Genomic DNA, 21,667 nt, shown 5'->3' with positions numbered 1-21,667 from the left:
GGGTGGGGCTGTTAGGGTGGGGCTGTTAGGGTGGGGATGTCAAGGTGGGGATGTTAGGGTGGGGCTGTCAGGGTGGGGATGTTAGGGTGGGGCTGATTGGGTGTGGCTGTCAGGCCTACACTACACATACATACAAAAACACACACAGATGTGTATACACACAAAACACAAAAAGATGAATGATTATTTATTGGCGCTTTAGAACAATGCATTTAAAGCTTAATTAGTAATGTTTAACCCGTACAAGTTTAACTTGTAGAAGTTTAACATGTAGAAGCTTAACCTGTAAATGTTTAACCTGAAAATGTTTAACCTGTAGAAGTTTAACCTGTAAAAGTTTAACCTGTAGAAGTTTAACCTGTAAAAGTTTAACCTGTAAAAGTTTAACCTGTAGAAGTTTAACCTGTAAAAGTTTAACCTGTAAAAGTTTAACCTGTAGAAGTTTAACCTGAAAATGTTTAACCTGTAGAAGTTTAACCTGTAGAAGTTTAACCTGTAGAAGTTTAACCTGTAAATGTTTAACACTAACCAAACAGAGACAGCATTCACAATAGCCAGTCAATACTTTCCCTTCAACGCGTACACCGAGACAGAACCAATAATCAATACCTTAAGCCTAGTAATCGATTCATTTCTTCGATAGATCTACCCATGAGCAGTATTGATGGGGTATAAAAAAAAACTCCCCCCCCCCCTTGCTGGCTGCAGCTGGTACGTTCAAAATGACGTCATCTTCTATTATTACCGATGGTCAAGTCCAAAAATTATTGGATTTTTTTTTATTCAACCCGTTATTGCTGATTGTTTCACAAATGTTGTGTTTTTTTTTTTTTAAATACTTAGTTGGGTAGCTTGACATGAAAGTCCTAGAATTAATTCATTAGCACGGAGAGGGTAATAAGTACATGAACTTTATGAAATAATAGTGGCGTCAATTATGTTGGCAGTGCTGGTCGAGTGGCGTCCCCTTGAATGGAGTACCGTCCCTTGCAGATGAGCGGGGTTGCTGTTTCTCGCGCGGCTGGTGAGTTGTGAGCGCTATGTGTGGCTCAGTGTGCAGGTGAGTCCTGCTCACTCACAGACGAGCTTTGATGGTGTGGTCAGCGGAACCAATCGTCTGCGGTCTCAAGCATGGGTTAGGGTTAGCGCTAACATGATTTCTTGGTGCCGGGTTGAGGGGGGAGGTGGGTAGCTAAACATCACTGGATTAAACACTTTGCTAAACGCACAACGGATTAAACACTTTGCTAAACGCACAACGGATTCAACACTTTGCTAAACGCACAACGGATTAAACACTTTGTACAACTAATGGATTAAATACTTCAAATGCTGGATTATTTGATGAAAGAAATATTCAAAGGATTTAAACTTTTAATAAATCAAGTAAGTAACACATTTTTTAACGTGTTAGTTTTTAACTTTTAACTGGTTAACTCAACTATTGAATATTGGGCACGCAATTCGTTAATGTAGTGGGGGTGGGGGTGGACACAATGATATAGAAATCTGTAGGGGGGTGGGGGTGGCCACAACGATACAGAAATCTGTTGGGGTGGGGGGTGGGGTGGGGTGGGCACAACAATATAGAAATCTGTAGTGGGGTGGGGTGGGCACAACGATATAGAAATCTGTAGGGGGGTGGGGTGGGCACAACGATATAGAAATCTGTAGTGGGTGGGGGGTGGGGGTGGGGTGGGGTGGGCACAACAATATAGAAATCTGTAGGGGGGTGGGGTGGGCACAACGATATAGAAATCTGTAGTGGGTGGGGGGTGGGGGTGGGGTGGGGTGGGCACAACAATATAGAAATCTGTAGGGGGGTGGGGTGGGCACAACGATATAGAAATCTGTAGTGAGGGTGGGGGTGGACAACGATATAACAATCTGTAAACATGTCGCAGTTGAAACTACCCCGGGCCCGGGACCTACACACAAACATCTGAGGTGAACAAGCCCAGCAGCCTCTAGGCTATCTGAAGCCTTGGTGCCAGGAGATTTTTTTATTTGATGTCAAGACTTCAATTCAAACAATGTATCAGGCATGTTCGTTTTTGGGGGACTGAGATCTCAGAGTAGATGGTCGACTGGTGGATGTCTGCAGGTCCAGATGGGGGTCATGGATTTAATGGACCTATACTTACATCTACTGGCCCTATACTTACATCTACTGGCCCTATACTTACATCTACTGGCCCTATACTTACATCTACTGGCCCTATACTTACATCTACTGGCCCTATACTTACATCTACTGGCCATATACTTACATCTACTGGCCCTATACTTACATCTACTGGCCCTATACTTACATCTACTGGCCCTATACTTACATCTACCGGCCCTATACTTACATCTACTGGCCCTATACTTACATCTACTGGCACTTACATCTACTGGCCCTATACTTACATCTACTGGCCCTATACTTACATCACCTGGCCCTATACTTACATCTACTGGCCCTATACTTAAATCTACTGGCCCTATACTTACATCTACTGGCCCTATACTTACATCACCTGGCCCTATACTTATATCTACTGGACCTATACTTGCATCTACTGGCCCTATACTTACATCTACTGGCCCTATACTTACACCAACTGGCCCTATACTTACATCTACTGGCCCTATACTTACATCTACTGACCCTATACTTACATCTACTGGCCCTATACTTACATCTACTGGCCCTATACTTACATCTACTGGCCCTATACTTACATCTACTGGCCATATACTTACATCTACTGGCCCTATACTTACATCTACTGGCCCTATACTTACATCTACTGGCCCTATACTTACATCTACTGGCCCTATACTTACATCTACTGGCCCTATACTTACATCACCTGGCCCTATACTTACATCTACTGGCCCTATACTTACATCTACTGGCCCTATACTTACATCACCTGGCCCTATACTTACATCTACTGGCCCTATACTTACATCTACTGGCCCTATACTTACATCTACTGGCCCTATACTTACATGTACTGGCCCTATACTTACATCTACTGGCCCTATACTTACATGTACTGGCCCTATACTTACATCTACTGGCCCTATACTTACATCTACTGGCCCTATACTTACATGTACTGGCCCTATACTTACATCTACTGGCCCTATACTTACATCTACTGGCCCTATACTTACATCTACTGGCCCTATACTTACATTTACTGGCCCTATACTTACATCTACTGGCCCTATACTTACATCTACTAGCCCTATACTTATATCTACTGGCCCTATACTTACGTCTACTAGCCCTATACTTACATCTACTGGCCCATACCTTACCTGTGAAGTGACTCAACAAACAGCACGCCTCCCATACATACCACACAAGTCCCATAACTCCCGCTTAGAAGCGTTTATACAAAGGGCGGTAATTAATGTTTTACACCAAACCTCGACATACAAACAGGCCCAGTGTAAACTTAAACCAGGTTTTTATCAACCCGTTAAACTATTATCGGTCTCTTCTAGGGGAACTTTTTTTTTCCATTGCTCGAGTTCAAGGCAACACGCACAAATACACAACATAAACATAATGATAGACTATGCGATGGACCGATAGGCTAGTAGACCAATAGCTACATAGCGAAATTTAAATTTAAAGCCCCATTACACGATAGATTGTCCAATAGCACGATAGCCCCATATAACTATAGGTAGCCCCATAGCCCCATAATTTGATAGGTAGCCCTATAGCCTCATAAATTGATAGGTAGCCCTATAGTCTCATAATTTGATAGATAGCCCCATAATTTGATAGGCAGCTCTATAGTCTCATAATTTGATAGGTAGCCCTATAACCTCATAATTTGATAGGTAGCTCTATAGCCTCATAATTTGATAGGTAGCTCTATAGCCTCATAATTTGATAGGTAGCCCCATAGCCCTATAATTTGATAGGTAGCCCTATAGCCTCATAAATTGATAGGTAGCCCTATAGTCTCATAATTTGATAGGTAGCCCCATAATTTGATAGGTAGCTCTATAGCCTCATAATTTGATAGGTAGCCCTATAGCCCCATGTAAAGACCTAGACTCACAGCCCTATGTATGGGCCTAGCCTCATAACTTTAAATATATTTAACATTTCTGTGTGTGAGTGCTCACAAATATAAATCCCTTTAAAGGGTATCAGATGAACGTTGATCCCTTTAGAAGGGATCAGATGAATGTTGATCCCATTAGAAGGGATCAGACGAATACTGATCCCACTTGAACTATGAACAAATGTTTTTGAAAGCTGTTTACATCTGGTGGCGGCCAGATCAATTTTGAAAAAAAAAATGTTGAAAGATTATTTTTTTCCTTTAAAAATACACGAGAAAACCCAAAACACTTCGCACAAATTATCCACGTGTGCATTCGTTGGCTAATCTTGTAACGTCAACACATATGCAACAGCCGCACAGGTAGACAGATACACAGAGACACATAACAGACACACTGCTAGACACACACCAGACATAACAGACATATAGATTAGACACAACAGACACACAGGTAAACACACAGCCGACACACAACAGACACACGTGTAGACACACGACAGACACATCGGGAGACTGACAAAACACCCGCACCTTGTGATCACGTGGTCAATGTACATGCTACAAGTACTAGGGTCGGTGTGTTGCTGTGTTGGTCAAAGGCCGATATTGAAATACCTACATTGGCAAAAAAAAACAACACAATGAAGACCGACTGGACATTATGCCGATAAAGGCAATCATTCGAAAAGTCAATATTTGAAAACCGACATTCAAAAGCCCGATATGCCAAAAATGCAGAAAGACGACAAGGCCGAAAGATCATATAACAAAATATGTGTAGGGTTGTTAAGATAAGCCTCTCTAATGTTGTTAGTAATTCCCCAGGAAAAATGTTAAAGACAGTGACGGCGACCCCCCCCCCCCTCCCTCCCTCCCATCTCAAAACAGCGGCGGATGCTAGACTTGTAGGGTGAGCAAATTGTAGGGTTAGAAAATGGAAGTGTTAAATAATCTATGTAGAGTAGAATCTAGGTGTCAGTCCGACCATAACTGAGTAGAATAAAGGTGTCAAAGCTTCTATCTAAAGGAGAATACAGAACCAGACAGGATTTGTACGTGGTATCGTTTACAATCGAAGTTACTGCACCAGATGTTGTGCTATGGAGTAATTTTTCTTTTTTCTTTTCAACGAAAATTTGAATTTGTTTTTAATGAATGCTATGTTGAAGTTATCTCCCTTGATGCTTTTGCTTTACCCTGTGTCTATGTCGGCCTTATGGTACATCGGCATTTTGTCTCTATCGGTCTTTGAACGCCTGCGCAAGTCTACGACGTCGCCCGAAGAAGCAGAAGATCCCAGGTTGAAACTCCTGCATAAAAGTTTCGGCAGGAAATTGGTTCTGCTGTCCGCGTGAATAATTAACGTCATCAAATTGTTTTACACGGCCGTGTGACGTCATCAAACTGTTTTAGATGGCCGTGTGACGTCATAAAATTGTTTTAGATGGCCGTGTGACGTCATCAAATTGCTTCCTGGGACTTTGCGACCTACTTTATCGGACCTAGCGACATATTACCATATCACCACCCCTACCATATCACCACCCCTACCATATCACCACCCCTACCATATCACCACCCCTACCATATCACCACCCACACCACCCCTACCATATCACCACCCACACCACCCCTACCATATCACCACCCCTACCATATCACCACCCCTACCATATCACCACCCCTACCATATCACCACCCCTACCATATCACCACCCCTACCATATCACCACCCCTACCATATCACCACCCCTACCATAACACCACCCACACCACCCCTACCATATCACCACCCCTACCATATCACCACCCCTGCCATATCACCACCCCTACCATATCACCACCCCTACCATATCACCACCCCTACCATATCACCACCCCTACCATATCACCACCTCTACCATATCACCACCCCTACCATATCACCACCCCTACCATATCCACACCCCTACCATATCACCACCCCTACCATATCACCACCCCTACCATATCACCACCCCTACCATATCACCACCTCTACCATATCACCACCCCTACCATATCACCACCCCTACCATATCACCACCCACACCACCCCTACCATATCACCACCCCTACCATATCCACACCCCTACCATATCACCACCCCTACGAACCAGAACCCGTAAGATGATCACCTCTACTAACCCAGCAGTCTTATGTAGCTTGACCAAGGACAATAAAACACCAAAATACCTCCTGTCGACTCAAACTCACCAACCTTTCAACGCGTACAAAAATCAACAATTCATTTATAACAAAAATCAACAATTCATTTATAACAAACATGGTTTGGTACTGACAAAGAAAAAAGCCCCACCTCGCAATTAAGCAACGTTTAATGTCGCTGTGTCTCAACATAGTTAATTACAACCATTCCGCCATTGTTTTACAACCTATTGTTGAGTATTCATTGGCCCGCGTATTTCCCTTTTATTTTTAACAAGTCAGCGAATCGATTGAACCAAAGTTTTTTCTGCTAGATTCCAATTTAAACAGCTTGACACAAAGTCCGCTCAGGGACGGCGGCAATGACGTCACATAGATGGCCTGGTGCTGGACTTCCTCATGGCCAATTTTGTTTTTGGCCAACAGAGAGATGCTCATTTGGCCAACAGAGAGATGCTCATTTGGCCAACAGAGAGATGCTCATTTGGCCAACAGAGAGTTGCTCATTTGAGCGTAGTAGGTTTTGTTTTAACTGTAGCTACATAGTTAGGCTACACAACACGTACATTCACATTTTACGCATTGTTTAAATATGTTTATAACATTTACAATTTTACTGGAGTATTTTAAAAATACCTTTGATAACATGTAGGCCTACATGTTTATTCAAATATCTTAAATATATTTTATAAATATTTATATTTTATACACAACTATCTTCAATATAACTTTGATAAAATTAATCACATTCCTTTAATATATCTTAGATAACTCTTATACTTTTATTCAGAAATCTACAATATAGATAATCTTTACAATTTTAGTCAAAAACCTACAATATAAATAATCTTAACAATTTTAGTCAGAAATCTACAATATAGATAATCTTAATAATTGAACTTATTAAATCTGCGGTATTGATATTGGACTAGTTATTTAATGGTTATCGACCCTGAATTCGCCTGTTTATTTGGAGTTCGTTCCTTGTTTTTGTTGTGTTTTTTTTAAGAACACTTCTCTCCTTAAAATAGAACTCAACATGCCCCAAAAATAATAATAATCATTAAAAAAGTTTAAAAAAACCCACGTTTTCTGATTGAACTAAAAAGTAGAAAATAAATGCTGTACATCACAATAATGCAAGCGATCACTCTACTATAAGCGATGAAAAACATGGGGCGCCGAAGTAAAACTTATATTACTATTGATTAGATAATACTATTGACTTTTATTAGGGAGCTTGTAGAGAGTCAACAGTATTAGAAACTGTAAGAAAATCACGGCGCCCCACGTTTTTGATCGCTTATAGTAGAGTGATCGCTTGCATTATTGTGATGTACAGCATTTATTTTCTACTTTTTAGTTTAATCAGAAAACGTGGGTTTTTTAAAACTTTTTTAATGATTATTATTTTCTACTTTTTAGTCTTTGTCTGTTTGTTTGCATTAAAATCTTGCTATCGATTTTATCTTTTCACTTTTTTTTGGGTAAACGAAGACAACTCGTAAAAAGACAACTCGTAAAAAGACAACTCGTAAAAAACACGTTGTGTGAATACGTTACTGACTAGAACACATAGATTTGAACCCGTGTCGAGTGGGATAGCAATCGTGTGCCCAACCACTCGACCATATCGTCTCCCCCATACTGGCCACCAGTTGTTACGGTTGTTTGTACACAAACACCGCGTGAACACTACTCAGTAAGCAAAGAGGGAGAGTACCGAACCTTGTTTTCATCAAATTGCAGTTACTGGGTTATGTCCCTTTTCCCCCATGTTTTTTGTACAATTATATAGCGGTCTAAAATGATCAATAAAATGTTTCCATGGATCAATTTAGTAATAATAACAATTGAATAATCTATTGTCATCCAAAACAAAGCTTCCCTGAAAATTTCAGCGCGCTAGCTAACTGGGAAGTGCCAGAAATTTCGATCGCAAGATTTGATTGGAAAGACAAACAGAGACGAAAGCAAGTTAAAGAAAACGTGGGAAAAAGATTAAAGGTGCTGCTTCTTCGACAGACGTCACCACAGTTTACAAAACATGGCTGCCAATGTCACACCCCTGACTTTACAAGTTTGTAGTTGACTACATTTGAAGAATGTAACATGCTTTATAAATTTGTAGTGTACTCTATATTTTAAGAATGTAACACCCCCCTGACTTAATAAGTCTGTAGTTGACTACATTTGAAGAATGTAACATGCTTTATAAGTTTGTAGTGTACATTTGAAGTATGTAACACCCCCCCTGACTTAATAAGTTTGTAGTTGACTACATTTGAAGAATGTAACATACCCTGACTTAATAAGTTTGTAGTGAACTCTACATTTGAAGAATGATCTATAGTCTATAGCATGATCTGATTACAGCATCAGGTCGAATTTTTTTCCAACGAACTCTGGAATTAATAACAGAGCTGAAATAGAAAGCTGGAAACTACAGAGAGAGGCAGATATTTATTTGGTTTATGGGGGGGGGGGGTTTCTTTGTTGTGCACCCACGAGGAAATCCAAGCCACTCAGATAAAGAGAAACTTGAGCCGTGTAGATTGACAAGACGGATGTAGCGCATGGGCGGAGAAGAACACAGAAACTGATGACGTCAGGTATTTGGGTGGTAATCAAAGATGGCTACCAATTTGTTTACACGTGAAAAAAAAGGAAGTGTCTTATGGGTGACAGCCTAAGCCGGAATCGTAGGAGAAGGAGAAAAAATGAAACAGTTGGTCGACCTGCTGGATGAAAGGTTAGAAGACATGTTTAACTAAATCAGCTGAGCTGTTCGCTGTGTTTCTTTCACACCTTTTTTTTTCCGGGGGACACTGGAAACTTTCGGGGTTCGGACAAAAATTTCAGGGGGGGGGTTAGTCTTGCTTTTCTATAATTTGTTGGGGGGCGATGGTGTAGCTGTTTGATGGTGTAACTGTCTGATGTTGTGGCGGTTTGATGGTGTGACTGTTTGATGGTGTGGCTGTCAGATGGTGTGGTGGTTTGGTGGTGTGGCGGTTTGATGGTGTGTCTGATGTACGGCTAGTACCATCTGGGTATTGTATGCTGGTGGGGGGGGATGAAGAAGTAAATTATTTGGTTAGTTTCGTTATTTGAATCAGTCAGTTCGACGATTAGCTGTGGTGCTTGGGTTAAACACACGACACGCCTAGGTACCATCGGGTTAAACCTGCGCTTAATTGTGTGGTTACCAGCTGTTAAACCCATGTCTAATTGTGTGGGTACCAGTGGTTAAACCTACGCCTAGGTACCATTGGGTTAAACCTGCGCCTAATTTTGTGGGTAGCAGCAGGTTAAACCTGCGCCTAATTGTGCAGGTACCAGCAGATCCAGCCACTACCTGTAGGCTGTTTAAAAGACGAGTCAAGTTGATGATAATATTGACAAACCAAACTTAGCTCCGGCGCCATCAATCCTCTACGGGCATTTCTAGACTTCTGGATAAACAATCCATATGTATATATATATATATATATATATATATATATATATATATATATATATATATATATATATATATATATATATGTATATATATATATATATATATATATACATATATATATACATACATATACATATACATACATATATATATATATATATATATATATATATATATATATATATATATATATATATATATATATATATATATATATAGATATAGATATATATATATATATATATATATATATATATATATATATATATATATATATATATATATATATATATATATAGATATATATATATATATATATATATATATATATATATATATATATATATATATATATATATATATATATATATATATATATATATATATAATTTTAGGTTGAGTAAGTTGTAAAGGCAAACAAGGATTACTGAATTCCTCCATTTTTAAATAGAGATTTATAGTCTTTTGTAAATCTAAACCTCTTTTTTAAAAAAGATAAGAGTTTCTTACAATAGGTAACACGCCTGAGTGAAACGGGAAGATTCCTGATATATCGGTACACTTAAGTTCCAGGATTGATTTAGAAAGTTATGAGACTGTTTATTTTCCTTTTGTTGGCTAACTACAGTAAATATCTCACCCCCTCCCCCCTTTCCATTTGTTTTACCCCGTATTACATAATTCCCCATCACACATTCCCTTATGACTATTCTCCCCCACTGCCCATTCCCCACTGCCCATTCCCCACTGTCCATTCCCCACTGCCCATTCCCCACTGCCCATTCCCCACTGCCCATTCTCTACTGCCCTATTCCTCCACTATCTCAGCCCTCTACCATCACTCTTACATTGCCCCAATCCTTCATTCCCCTATTCCCCATCACCTCATCCCTATTTATCTTACTCCCCGTAACGTCACTCATTTAACTATTTCACCCCTGCCCCCCACTACACCCCACTCCCCCACTATCACTCCCCCACGCCACTACCCCCCTGATGACTCCACTCCCCCTATCCACCAATTTGTTCGTCATGTATTTGGTGACGCCACCCCCCACCCCCCACCCCACCCTCCAGTTTCCACACCATCAGGTGTCCAACAGTCTTCGAGTCACACCCCATCTGACACAAGACCTGTGTCTTAGGGTGTCCCCTCCCCCGGGGCAGCCCTGCCTCTCCCCCCAATCAATCAGAGTGGGCCGACACCAAGTGTCTAAGCAGTGAATATTTGATGAGGTGTGGACCACTGGCCGGAGAAACATCAGCACATGGTCATAATGAATATTTGATCGCCCCTCCCCGGGGACTCTAGGGACAGCCAGTGTGTCTAATCAATGTTTTACCTTAGTGCCGCAAAAATTACATGGGGGGGGGGGTGAAACGTTGGGACGGCTTGATTACAAAAGACACTGCAGTGGGGCGGGGAAGTGGGGTGGTCGGCTAGATTACACAGATTCGATGGGGTGGGGGGGGGGGGGAGGGTCAGGTTTGTGACGTAACAACAGCTCAATTGTGATGTATGCTGAATGATGCAGGAGGAACTGGCTAAAAGTGAAATAAGCTTGTCACTTACGACAGGGACTGACGGGTTGGTGTCCCTTGTTCAGTGTTTTGGCCGGAGAGTGGGGCGGTGATTTGAACATCCAGTCACAACTACATCATCACAGTGTTGTGTATGATGTTGTTGTGATGGGGTGTAAGAGTTGGGTATGATGTTGTTGTACAGCTACATCAGCACAGTGTTGGGTATGATGTTGTTGTGTTGGGGTGTAAGAGTTGGGTATGATGTTGTTGTGTTGGGGTGTAAGAGTTGGGTATGATGTTGTTGTACAGCTACATCATCACAGTGTTGGGTATGATGTTGTTGTGTTGGGGTGTAAGGCTACGCCATTCTGGTTTACGTTTCTAGCTAGGGTTGAGCTAGCCTAAAGGTTTTACAGCTTATCCCCACCACAAACCCTACCCCAAATTCTACCCTAACACCCAACCACCTACACCCAACCCCAAACCCTACCCCAAACTCTACCCTAAAATACTACACTCCAACCTTCACCCAACCTACACTCAAACATGCACCCAACATACAGTCCAACCTTCACCCAACCTACACCCAACCTACATCCAACCTTCACCCAACCTACAGTCCAACCTACACCCAACCTACACTCCAACTTACACTCCAACCTTCACCCAACCTACAGTCCAACCTTCACCCAACCCACACCCAACCTACACTCCAACTTACACTCCAACCTACACCCAACCTACATCCAACCTACACCCAACCTACATCCAACCTACACCCAACCTACAGTCCAACCTACACCCAACCTACACCCTATTTCTCGCACATTACGAGGCTCGGCTACTATTGTTGACATCGAGCACTAAACTGAATACCGAGGTTGGGGGGCGGGAAGATTAAACAAGTAAATAAGGTCTGGTTCGATGTGTGTGTGTGTGTGTGTACATTTTGTGCGTGTGTGCACATTGTGTGTACGTGTGTTTGTACCCCCACGATATGAACCCCCAAACCCCCACACCCCCACACCCCATCAAAGCTCAAATTGTTCGCGCTCTCTGCTCCCCAAGATGTAATTACTTCATTAAATTTTTGTTCCCAGAGACAACGATACCTCTTTTATTTCATTGGCCATAAAAAAAACAAAAGGCCTCCATTGATTTTCAAGCCTCTCCAGTTAATGGCATTATATCATTAGATTCTCTACCAGTGCTCCTCCATGCTAATGGCCAATAAATATTCATGTCAAAAGGCGCCGCCAGTTTTCATGACTAAAAATTGCGCCCCATTATTAAATTTGGTTTCCAATTCTTAATTTAATTAGAATGAGATAAACTGAGTTGGATTAGGGGTAACACCAGAAAACAGAGTTGAGCTGACGGTGATAGATGACGTTGAAATGGTGGAGGTGTGAATTTATTTTGTTCCGGCGTCGGCACCTCGTGTTTTCAGGGGATGTTTTTTAAAGGCGGGGGAGGAGGGGTGGAGGGGGTCTAAGGTTTGTAGCATGGTTATGTGCATGTTTATATATGTATTTTGTACATTGGCCGGCCAATTTGCGCACTGACCAAAGCCAAAATTTGATGTAGGCTGCGATGTGATGGCGTTTAATTATTCTGGCTGAGGTTTCATTGTGTGTAATGTAAGGAGACAGAAGGACCATGAAGTTGTCGAAGTAAAGAAATGACATCCTAGCTAATTTTCTAAAGTAGGAACTGTTTAACTAACATTGCAGCAAAGACTAAAATTCGTGGACAAATTATATTCAACGGAACATTTAAAAAAAAAAACCCCACCCCCAATAAGATATACCACCCCAACCCTCCCACCCCCCCCCCCCACCCCTACATACAGAGATCCCAATAAAAGTGTCTTTGACTTTACCGCACTGTCTAAATTGTATGTGAGTGTATGTGTTTGAGTGTGTGCATGATTGTGAGTGTGTGTATGTCTGTGTGTATGAGTGTGTGTTTGTGTATGCATTTGTTTATTAGTGTGTGTATGAGTGTGTGTGTCTGTGTATGGGTGAGTGTTTGAGAATGTGTGTATGATTTTTACTTTCTCGTATATACGAAGTATAGACAAAGTCTTGTAATCATGCAAAAAAAAAAAATCGAGATTTTTACAAATCTCGACGTTTTAGTGCTCCTTGAGTCGGAAAAAGTATCGTTTTGCAATCTTGTCCGTATATCTGTGTGTATATATGTGTGTGTGTAAAGACGACAACTTGAGTACCGTTACAGCTAGGTTGATGAAGTTTCATAAATGAGTATTATATCAAATTTGTAAATCCGTATCAACTTTTGAGCGATTTCCGATAAACGGAAGTGGAACTTTTTCTACTTTCAGTTTTTCAAAAACCTATAGCTTGAGTACTATTTCAGATAGATAAATGAAATTTCACATGTCAGTAAATATCCGTTGACCGGAAGTAGTAATTTACGCTATTTCCGATTTCTCAAAAAACGCATGTGAATTTATAAAGTACTAATAATATTCCGCACTATTCTGCACATTTTGTTTGGCGTTCACTTGGTGTGCAATTCTTTTTTTCAACGAGATTTTATTCTATTTTAAAAAGTTTAAAGTAATTAAAAATCATGTCTATATCCCGAGTTGCCACCCCCTGTTGTTTTATATAAGAATATTCGAGAAAGTTTATGGGAGATCACTCCAGGTTTATTTATTTTTTGCAACTTGAACTTTAAGTATGCTGGGGAGGTCAGCGCGCGTGCTAATTTAGAATCAATATAATAGTTTGTCCTGTTGTCAAAAGTGATTATATAGATTGAAAATATAGTAGAAATAAAATAATTTAAATGTTTCTGTCATTTACTTTAATTAATAATCAATAAAGCCGTAACTTCAAGATCACTGCGGCATTCAAAATCCTAAATTTGTTAATGATCTTCTTATTCGGACTTTGGCCGGTCTTTCCTAGCCATTCCGCGGACTGGCACGCCAATGTCCGAAATAAAGAAAAGTTTTGGACTTTGGCTGGTCGATAGGAGGTGATAATGGCCAATGTACACATTGGACGGCTACACAGACACACAGACACAGATACACACAGTCGCACGTGTGTGTGCGTGTGTGTGTATGTGTGTGTGTGTGTGTGTGCGGGTTGTAAAATAAGAATAAGCTATGTCAAAAGCCCTTTATTAATCACTCACTTCAATAACTTAATTTCCTCTAGTGAATCTTTAATTGTTTAATTATCTCACGTTATTTACATGTATTAAAATTGTCCAAATTTTATTGAATAAAGAATTTTAATTTAATACATACACGTTAAATAGCTTAAACTAGGGTTATGTCTGTGTAGGTATAATTAAGTTATTGAATTTTTAAGACATTTAATTATATATTTTTTTAAATTGTGTAATTAATTATCTCTATGTAAACTGAAGAAACTAATCATCCACATATAATAAAGAGGCTATGTGTTCATGTGTAATTAAATGATTGAATTATCGTTATGTAATTAAACATGAAATAATTAGAAAATTTGAAAGTTTAGAATTCCGTTGTCTGTAAACAAATCAAAAGAGGTCAGTTGATGACGAAACAACGTGAACTGACCACACTGTTTTACATACAGCTATTATTAACTTAAACTGACCTACTTTTGACCACTGAATAGATTCGGCCTACTTTGTTCATTGGCACGAGTCCTGACCTACTCACACAACTTGACACACGTGACTCGCTAGTCAACCCTGGTGTCGACCGACATTAAAATTACATTTAGTCAAAATTATTTTTCCCATGAAGCGCTTCCCAATGCCAGTATCAAGAAAGAATTATCACGTTTATGTCCATATCCGTGTACGCTGATTTCTGAGTACGGACTTTGCTGTGCGTACATTTTTCTGAGTGCGGTTTTTGCTATGCGTGCATTTTTCTGTGAACGGATTTTTCCTGTGCGGACAGTTTTCTGTGTGCGGTTTTTGCTGCGCGTACCTTTTTTCTATGAACGGATTTTTCTGTAATAGCATTAGTTTAAACGTATATAGATTCTATATGTAGCCTAGCGAACAAGCAATGTCCATAATGATGAGTTGTTCATGTATAAATTATGAACTGTTATTTTTAGGGACGATAAATGGTAACAAGTGGTCAAACATGGTTGGACCATTTTGGAAGGTTTTGACATTTTGAAAACTGGTGTGGAAAATAATGGAATTAACGTCTTAATTATCCATACACAAGTATATAAATACAAACAAAGTAGACCCTCTTATGCGAATAGGTAAATACATACACAGTAGAAGCTGAGTGTGAGATAAAAGTATGTAAATAGACCCTCCCATCTATAAATATGTAAATTCATATAGACCATTTCGTAAAAAAATATGTCAATAGACCAACCCCATAGACAAATATGTCAATAGACACCCCCCACCCCCCATATAGAAATTTATCAATAGACCCTAGTCATTTGTATCGAGTCCACGTTTATCTGACAACCCGACACAATAGAGGAAGTGGAATTGCAATTAAAAATGGCCGCCGATTGCATCATTACAGTCCAGAATTTGGTTCACCACAGCTCATTGTTGGAGCCTGGGTGCAGGTCTGTCTGATTTATTGGCTGGTCAGCTTTATTTGGGTGCTGGGTGCAGGTCTGACTGATCTATTGACTGGTCAGCTTTATGTGGGTGCAGGTCTGACTGATCTATTGGCTGGTCAGCTTTATCTGGGTGCAGGTCTGACTGATCTATTGGCTGGTCAGCTTTATCTGGGTGCAGGTCTGACTGATCTATTGGCTGGTCAGCTTTATCTGGGTGCAGGTCTGTGTATATCTATTGGCTGGTCAGCTTTATCTGGGTGCAGGTCTGACTGATCTATTGACTGGTCAGCTTTATGTCGGCTCTTTCATGTAGGCACCACATAATTGTATGCCGGCACCACATATTCATATACGACCGCCACATATTTATATGCGGGCACTACATATTTATATACGAGCACCACATATTTATATACGGGCACCACATATTTATATACGAGCACCACATATTTATATACGGGCACCACATATTTATATACGGGCACCACATATTTATATGTGGGCACCACATATTTATATACGGGCACCACATATTTATATACGGGCACCACATATTTAAATACGGACACCATATATTTATATACGGGCACCACATATTTATATACGGGCACCACATATTTAAATACGGACACCATATATTTATATGCGGGCACCACATATTTAAATACGGACACCATATATTTATATACGGGCACCACATATTTATATGCGGGCACCACATATTTATATGCGGGCACCACATATTTATATGCGGGCACCACATATTTATTGCCATTTTTATCCCCGTCGTGTTGAATTCCGTCAGACAACAAATCATTGCTTGAAGCCAGGGTTGGCAGTCAACTTTAGAGCAGTCTGAGTCAAATGGGGTGGGGGAGGGGTGTGAGGGGTGGTGGTGGTGGTGGTGGTGGGGGGCAATCGATGCCAGTCCAGACTTTTATTGGCCTGTTTTTATCTTCAATATTGGCATTCCTCCAATCGAGTTGTGCCCCTTTGTATTGTTTTCACTTCAGTCGCCTCACTTAACGGGGGTGGGGGGGGGGGGGGGGATAAAAAAATCTCATGTGTCCAGTCACCGATGAATGCCCTTGTGACGTAGACGATGAGAATTGATGGATTATCACGTGACCCGGGACACTTTGATGAGAGCGACTTTTTGTGGTATTGTTTTGTCTAAACGAAGTCCAGGAACGAAGTCGACCAACAATAACGACAATTTCCTACTGCACCGGCTGAACCCGAGAATCATGAATGGCAAACACCCTTGGGATAGACTCGCAACATCTATATACACAGTGATAATCTGCCCAATTGTATGGCCACCTACAGAAATAATCTGCCCTATTGTATGCCCACCTATAGAAATAATCTGCCCAGTTGTATGGCCACCTACAGAAATAATCTGCCCAGTTGTATGGCCACCTACAGAAATAATCTGCCCAGTTGTATGGCCACCTACAGAAATAATCTGCCCAGTTGTATGGCCACCTACAGAAATAATCTGCCCAGTTGTATGGCCACCTACAGAAATAATCTGCCCAGTTGTATGGCCACCTACAGAAATAATCTGCCCACATACATCAATAATCTGCCCACATACATCAATAATCTGCCCACATACATCAATGATCTGTTACACGCCTCAATAATTTTCCCATATACATCAATAATCTACACACAAAAATCGATAATCTGCCTTACACTAACCGATAAGTCGCCCCCCCCCCCCCCCACCCTATTTGCACATAGTATCAAAGTATAAAAATACAACAAAGGAAAGGCAAAGCAACGAAATACAATATCCATGAGAAAAATAGATCTGAATTCTTGTTTTGATATCAACATCAATAAACATAGGCTGCAAATAGTACCAGAAGATTGATTTTCCTTATGTAATACAAGTGTACAAGTGAAAATCCTTATGTAATACAAGTGTACAAGTGAACTGGACTTCTCTACACGTTAACCGGTTAACTCAGCACATGAACCGGTCACTCTCTAAACAAACCGGTCACTTGTACACAAGAACTGGTCATCTCTACATATCAACCGGTCATCTCTACACATGAACCGGTCTCTTCTACACGTGAACCGGTCATTCTCTACACCTGAACCGGCCACCTGTACACATGAACCGGTCACTCTCTAAACAAACCGGTCACGTGTACACAAGAACTGGTCATCTCTACACATCAACCGGTCATCTGTACACATGAACCAGTCACTTCTACACGTGAATGGATTTCACCAGCTTCCAACACCTCTAGGCCTCTGGTTTACTTTATGTACAATCGTACTGTGTTCAGGAGACATACGACGTCATTGAGAAATGTATTCTGAACATCTTCATATGTTCACCAACTCAACAACTGGCCTTGAGGAAGATGTTCCTGAAAGGCCATACATCATATCATGAAAGCCAGCAAAAAACAAAGAAAAATTGTAAAAAAAAAACTTCCAAGAATGCCATCGCAATGATACATCGACGCGGGCCAATTAAAACCTCTCTAGCGTTTCCTCTTTGTTTTCATCTGTTAATGAAGGCGGAGAAATGATGCATTCGCCATAATCCTCGATAAAAAATTTGATGAGATTTTACATTAAACTCTGTAACAAAGCCAACTTCCCATACCGTATATGCGATAGTTATCTGATGTTTGACTGGTTGGAAGCCACACCCTTACAGTTGATACAATTCTCCTCAAAGTGGGGCTGGTCTAAAATAACTAGTCTATATTGTTGTTAGGTCTGTTGGTGAGATGGTCGCCAGTCTAGTCTTACGCCAAAAGTCTAGACAGCAGAACTTCCGGTCAAAAGCAGGCCGATGGACTAAATTCTAGTTGGGAAGTTGTGAAATAGACCAAGGGAAGTAAGCCGAACTTAAGGGAGATAACCAGCCAACATCAGGGTGAAGGGGAGAGCAGCAGGGTTTAGCGAACTTAGATCATAAAACATGTTGGAGTGGCAATCAAATCAAAGTGGGGTAGTGAATGTAAGGGGCTATAAACACTTAATGTAAGGGGCTATCAAATCGTAATGTAAGGGGCTATCAACACTTAATGTAAGGGGATATCAAATCTTAATATAAGGGGCTATCAACACTTAATGGAAGGGGCTATCAACACCTAATGGAAGGGGCTATCAACACTTAATGTAAGGGGCTATCAACACTTAATGTAAGGGGCTATCAACACTTAATGTAAGGGGCTATCAACACCTAATGTAAGGGGCTATCAACACTTAATGTAAGGGGCTATCAACACTTAATGAAGGAGATATCAACACTTAATGTAAGGGGCTATCAACACTTAATGTAAGGGGCTATCAACACTTAATGTAAGGGGCTATCAACACCTAATGTAAGGGGCTATCAACACTTAATGTAAGGGGCTATCAACACTTAATGAAGGAGATATCAACACTTAATGTAAGGGGCTATCAACACTTAATGTATGGGGCTATCAACACTTAATGTAAGGGGATATCAACACTAAGGGGCTATCAACACTTAATGTAAGTGGATATCAACATCACTTAATGTAAGGGGCTATCAACATCACTTAATGTAAGGGGATATCAACATCACTTAATGTAAGGGGCTATCAACATCACTTAATGTAAGGGGATATCAACATCACTTAATGTAAGGGGATATCAACACTTAATGTAAGGGGCTATCAACACCCAATGTAAGTGTCTATTAAAACTAAGTGTAATAATCTACACGGAATATCAGCACAAAAACTACATAGGAAGTATTCTATAACAGAACTACTGCTAAACATTTGATCGCGTTTTTTCCTCAAGTACTTTGATGATGATTTGCTACATGTTTGAGTGGCCGCTGATCAAATACAAATGTTGTTTAGACTAGACCGACACAGTACTTTGTTGTAGATTTGCTACATGTTTGAGTGGCTGCTGATTAAATACAAATGTTGTTTAGACTAGACCGTTACAACTCTTTGTTGTAGATTTGCTACATGTTTGAGTGGCCGCTGATTAAATACAAATGTTGTTTAGACTAGACCGTTACAATTCTTTGTTGTAGATTTGCTACATGTTTGAGTGCCTGCTGATCAATACAAATGTTGTTTAGACTAGACCGATACAATACTTTGTTGGACGCAGATATTTTTGGCACAGATCTTGTTCATGTTTTAATCGCATGATTGATCACAGAAAAAACAGGAGATTAGAGCAGATAACTCGTTACACAGATTGCATTTATCTGGTTGATTTGGGCGAACCCCCCCCCCCCCCACCCCTCCCCCATACACATTTGTCAAATAAATAAAGCTGAGCGTGTTTGATCCTGTTAAAATCATTTTTTGTTCGAAAGACAGAACTATCAGGAGATTGGGACTTTTACAAGCTTTCATTTACTGTTATGTAGATCTAAACACTGGTCCTTAGTTTCAAAAAATTTAATTGTTAAACAATGACGTCGCAGACGCTAAACATTTAGCCAATCAAATTACACATATCGCCAAGTGACGTTATCTAATTTAATTGGCCGTTGGGTTGTCTATTAAAATCTAAATAGACGTCCTGAAATAACGGACGGAGGGCGGGGAAGTGTGCTAGGAACTAATGTGAGATGTAGGGTGTGTGTGTGGGGGGGGGGGGGGGGTCTGACTCGGTTGGATAAGTGTATGAGTCTTTTCTTTCATAGACGCATATATCCTAGTCTTTACTACAATAGACTTTCTTGACCTAATCTTGACTACAATAAACTTGCTTGGCCTAGCTTTTACTACAATAGACCTATATGCCCTAGGCTTTAAGACCATAAACCAATATGCCCTAGTGTTCTCTGCATTATATTTATCTGCCCTACACTTCTGTTCCTCACGTAGGCTAGACTATTCTGCCCTGTGATGCCCCGAAGTTCGCTCCCCGACTTGTATGAGATTTATTTGCTCCCCAATTCTAACAATAAGCTCCACACCTCCCCTATGTGTACTAGAAGCGTTAATTAATTAATTAGACCTAGTGGGTGGAGTGCTGGTAGGGCGAGGTTAAAATCTGTAACATCAAAGCGCTGGCGTGTGACCTTACAATGACGTCTGCTTTATGGGCAGACGACAGGTACAACTGGCTTGACGTCTGCGGCGGTGATCTGTCTGGCACCTGAGACACGTGACCAACTGGCAACTGGAACCACTTCAGGACAGGATGTACCTGGCCAGTCTCAGGATGTACCTGGCCAGTCTCAGGATGTACCTGACCAGTCTCAGGATGTACCTGACCAGTCTCAGGATGTACCTGGCCAGTCTCAGGATGTACCTGACCAGTCATCGACATCACCACACACACAACAAATAAACAATCAAGCGGACAATTTTCGGCTCCTAGTTTGTTAAACACCCAGGTTCTCTAGCGACTTTATCCTAGAGCTGACGTTATGGGTTCCAGTCCCACCCAGCTCGTCACTTTTACACACAATAAGAATAATAATTTTTTTAAAATCCCGTTTTCCCTTTTTCTAAGATCTAAACCCAGTCCCATCCACAAATAAATTACACAATCAACGTCTTAAACGATTCGTAGGCTTGACCGCACCTAATGTATGTGTCTGCTTGACCGCACCAAATGTATGTGTCTCGAGTTTTTTCAAGTCTTGAGTTTTGACCTCGCTTGATATATGTATGTCTGGATGTCTTTCACAAAGGCCTTGAGTTTTGACCTCGCCTGATATATGTATGTCTGGATGTCTTTTAAAACGAATGTTCAGCACTCTGATGTGGTACACAACCTTCAGCCTAAAAATGGCGTCGTGTGTTGTTGTTTGTACGTCTGCTACTCGGTCCTGGAATCTGGCGGGAAAATCTGGACTTTAA

This window comes from Physella acuta, unplaced genomic scaffold, assembly GCF_028476545.2.
Source record: "Physella acuta isolate Inbredline_101_S28 unplaced genomic scaffold, ASM2847654v3 ptg000322l, whole genome shotgun sequence".
NCBI lineage: Eukaryota > Metazoa > Mollusca > Gastropoda > Physidae > Physella > Physella acuta.
This window is presented reverse-complemented; position numbering follows the sequence as displayed.